This window comes from Triticum dicoccoides, chromosome 5B, assembly GCF_002162155.2.
Source record: "Triticum dicoccoides isolate Atlit2015 ecotype Zavitan chromosome 5B, WEW_v2.0, whole genome shotgun sequence".
NCBI classification, from domain to species: Eukaryota; Viridiplantae; Streptophyta; class Magnoliopsida; order Poales; family Poaceae; genus Triticum; species Triticum dicoccoides.
In genome coordinates, this window is record NC_041389.1 from 289,074,936 (window position 1) to 289,079,839 (window position 4,904).

Consider the following 4,904-nt stretch of genomic DNA (forward strand, 5'->3'; position numbering starts at 1 on the left):
CACCCACACACACAATCATGGCAGGGGTATACACGTGTGCGAAACACGACTGTGCGCATGGAGTGATGGCTGTCAATGCTGGTGAACTGTTAGGTGGGAGGTGTGAGACGAGCATGAGAGAGATGCGGAGAAGATGAATGGCTGAGAGCATAATACTCTCCGCTTATAAGAGGACTAGTAAGCATGCACATGCAACACACATTTCGACTAATATTACAAACTGTTGTGAGAATTAATATGTACAGAAAAGATATTTTAATAGTACTAAATTTTTTAGAAAATTGACTATGTTAAATGAGTTTTAAGATATGCTACAATTTAGCCCGTACATTATAGTGAAGATACAACTAATTATCCTAGTATTTCTTATATGCTTATGCAATTCTCAACGCAGCGAAAGCATACAAGGTGCAATACATGTCTAGACTATTATAAATTATATTTGCAGGTGCAAGGAAAATTCTAGAAACAATCAAAAAATTATCCAACTTCAAGACCCTATATAAAAGTTATAAGACAGGAATCTTTTCAATGCCGTAATGTGTCAATAATTAGATGTGCCTTTTCATAGCTCATGTAACACATATGAATCTCAAATGTCCACGGAAAAACAAAATCTCAACTCCAAATAAAAATTTCGACTCTATCGGCGCATTTTCTCTGAGGTAGAGAAAAACAGAGTTGTTATGAGCTCTCCTATTCTACATGATGAGAAAACCATGAGCCAACGAGTAATCACAAATAACATTGGAAAAATATGTAGTCATGCAACTCAAATTTTTTTTATCACGCACAATTGAATCAGTACTCAAGGTAAATATCAATCTAAGGTGTGAATATCATTATACAGAAAAATGTTGCAATGGGAAGTATTTGTTATGTTTCTTCACGACAAGGGCAAAAATGGAATTGAGTGTAGAAGGGTCAGCTGGGGCAGGTGATGTAGGTTGATTGCACATTTGTTATGATAACTTCAAGTACGTTGACTGAATATCTTCATCCTGGGATCTTTTGTGAGACCATCTACAAACAACCGCAAATAGATGTTAGTATTAAGTATATGTACTTACATAAGATGAAAATAATCATACCAACATTTTTGACAAGATCACATGTAGACCACATTTAATCACAATCACATGTACTTAATTTCCAGAAACAGAGCCAAATTATAGCCCACAACACATGTACTGACACACAATAATGGAAAAGTAAATCAATTATCATTAACTATTGATCACAACATAATTAGGTATCAACACTACTCCCATATGATGACCATAGTACAAAAATAGGTTCATGTCTCAGAAATGTAGTCGGTATACAGGGAGGCTGAACATTCCAGCCCTAAACAATCAACACCTTGTGTTCATCAAAAGGCTAGCAACTCGGACAAATCAGCTCCAACATAGTCAATAGGCAATGCATATTCAATGTTTAAGTCACACTAACAAAAGAAATATGCGTAAGGTAAATGGTAACTTGCAGATTTTCCTTTGCAATTATCAGAAGCAGATAACCCCAAGCATGATGGACTCACCATCCTTAGAATGGAAGAAAATGAATTGCAAAGAACCCCAAGCATGATGGACTCACCATCCTTGTCCCATATGTCAGGCATAAAAAATTCAAATGAACAATTTGAGAAACATTTTCTCCCCATTTCATTACCGAGAAAACATTTTGAGAAAGATTCCTCTCTACGAATGATTTTTTTCTATACATAAACAACAAAAACAATCAAAGAAAATTACCAAATGTACAATGGCAACAAATCATTCCATTTGTTACTTCCTTCAAAAGTTACATCATCGATTAGTAATCAATGATGTTTGTTTCGAAGTTTTAGTTTGATAGTTTGCATACACATATTCCACTTGATTACGACAATAATATACAGTTTAAAATGTGGACAATTGAAGAAATGATGTACCTAATTGAGGAATCCAAGAGTAAGAACTTTAGCTCTAGTCTCGTTAGCTTCCCATATTCCTTTACAATCATCTGATTAACTGCTTCCTTTCCCAGTCCAGTCCATACCGCAGAAACGAAATGGTTTAGTTATCTGATGATAATTGACATAATCCATCTCTCAACGCTTTGTCTATTTTTATTAACCTGGTGTTCTAAACATAACTTAAATGCAAGTTGTATCTTGGTATCGCCCATCACTGGATTTTGAGTTTCATGACAATCCTCTCAACGGTGAACCAAAAACCATACACCCATCAGGAACATGGAGAGCCATGACAGAGGCCATGTGGTGCACATGTACCACTTTGATCACAATGTTGTACATATTGCTACATAAATTGCTATATAGAAACAATATGCACTACCATTTTCCAAATCGTTCAAGTACACTTCAGTAAAAAATCATTTCCAGTTTAACAAAGTACATTTTGCACTACATTACTTGGCCATTTGTACATATTTTTACCTGTCTAATCATTAGGATAATGAAATCCACTTGTGCAGATATTTGATTTGATCAAATCTTACCTTCTGGTTTAAGTAGACTGCAAATATTTCTCTTAGCCACCATCGTAGCAAACTTACAACAAAAGAATCTATTTTAATGTGTCAAGTGCAACGCTTATCGATGCAGTGCTAGTTAAAGTCCTTAATCAATAGCACACTGTAACGGAGTAGGGCGTTTTGGTGCCAGGCTCATCTGCACCCGGTTAGAAATTTTTTTGTAAAAAATAAAAAAATCCCCAAAAAAATTGTGCGGTAGACAACTTGTCGCGTGAGGCTCGCTCCAAATTTCAAGTCATTTGGACATCTGAGCAGCTCTCAGCAAAAAAGACAAATCAGGCCAAAACAGTACATGAACAATAAACTTTTTTACAGACCCCCAATTTGTCTTTTTTGCTGAGAGCTCGTCAGATGTCCAAATGATTCGAAAATTGGAGCGAACCTCATGCGTCAAATTGTCTATTGCACAATTTCTTTTTTGGATTTTGGATTTTTGAATTTTTCTAGTATTTGTTTTGATTTTTTCCGTTAGCGCGGGTGTAGACAAGCTCGGGTGCAGAGATGGATTTTCGACTGTAATGTTACAAATGTCAATATAAAATCCAATGAATATGTAGAAGCATCACAACCATGAATATGCAGGATGCAAGTTGGCAACTATCATGAATATGTAGGAGCGTCACAACATAAAAGGTGCTACAGTGGCTCATGGAGGAAATCCGAAGAAGTTAATCATTTTGGTTTAGAAAAGAGGCCAATATGAAGATAATCATTTTTGGTTCAAAAAAAAGAGGCGAAATCTTGAGGAGAATATTATTGAATGCAAGCAGGATGAAGAATTGCATAAGCTTATCACAAGATTTAACATAGGTAGCCAATGTAGTCATTTTCGTTCAGAAGCTAACCTCAAGCTTCTAATCCAGAGCTTTGCATACATTTACAAATAAAATATGAATAGTAATGCTAAGTGGTTTGTCGTGTAAAAATATGGAAGATGGTAGAAGATACAACACATGATTAGAGATAATTTTGTTGTTTATGATGGCCAAAATTGAGTATTTAACCAAAAACTACCACAATTCACGGAAACGTGTCGAAAAACTACCACTTTACGATTTTGTGCCAAAAACTATCACTTTTGTCCTAATCTGTTGCTAAAAACTACCAAGTGTGAAAACTGCTCGCTTTGGCTCGTTTATGATTGTGTGGCCCACATATCAGGACGGAAAAAGTCAGCACCGTTAACTTTGCAGTCACCGTAGAAAGAGATCGAGACGGCGGCGGCCTTCACCGGAGGCGGAGAAGATGAAGTACTACGGCGGTGCAGCCGCATCTGGGGGAGACGGCGCGACCTGCAGGCAGCACTCCGGCGCGACCTGCTGGCAGCACTCCGGCGCGAGCAGGGCGGCGGGGAGGTCCGGGGGAGGCAGATTCGGGGCGGCCTCGTTGGAGCTCGTGGTCAAGCAGCCGCGTCAGGAGGAGCATGGAGGTCGGTGATGGGGAAGCCGGCGGGCCAGGCGAAGGCCGCACCAACTCGAAGACGGCCGAGGCGCGGAGCCAGCCGGGCCGGGTTGCGCGAAGGGCGCCGGAGGCCGGCAGTGGAGGACCTGACGCGGCGCGCGGGGCGGAGCTGGCTGACGGCGCCGGGAACCGGCATGCGGACGCGTGTCCAGACGGGAGCGGTGCGAGGCAGCACAGCAGCTGTCGGAGCGGGGCAGCGTGGGAGGTCGGGCCGGCCGGAGTGACGGAGTCGGCAATGGGAATGAGCAGGCGCGCGGAGTTGCCGAGGGCGGGCACGGAGGCGCCTGTACCGGAGCGGGACGGCGGATGAGCGGGCGCTCGGGAGCCACGGAGGCGCGGACTGGAGCCGACATGGAGCAGAGGCGACGCTCGCGGGCCGGGATGCGGGCGCGAGCTGGTCAGTGCGGGAGCCGGTCAGCGGGAGGAGCAGCAGGGACGAGCCGGCGCCTGCGGGAGCAGCAGCAGCAGTGCTGGGGTAGGCGGAGCCGGTCGTGCGCGGACTTGGCGAAGACGGAGGGCGGAGCTGGACGGAGGAGTGATGGGGCTGGAGCTGACGGGGAGCTAAACAGTGGGGTCGGGCAGTCAGATTCGTGTTTAACCCAGCCAAAGCGAGCAGTTTTCACACTTGGTAGTTTTTAGCAACAAATTAGGACAAAAATGGTAGTTTTTGGCACAAAATCGTAAAGTGGTAGTTTTTTGACACGTTTCCGTGAATTGTGATAGTTTTTGGTTAAATACTCGCCAAAATTCCAAGCAAGCACAAACTGTGCACATGGTGTGTCGGAACGGCAGGAGCAAAAATTCACCGGTGGTCAGAGTCACCCAGCCACCCAGGCGCATCTACTCTTCCCTTGAACATTCTCCAGTGTTGCTGCTACAACAACCACGGATACGTCAGCGTCCTT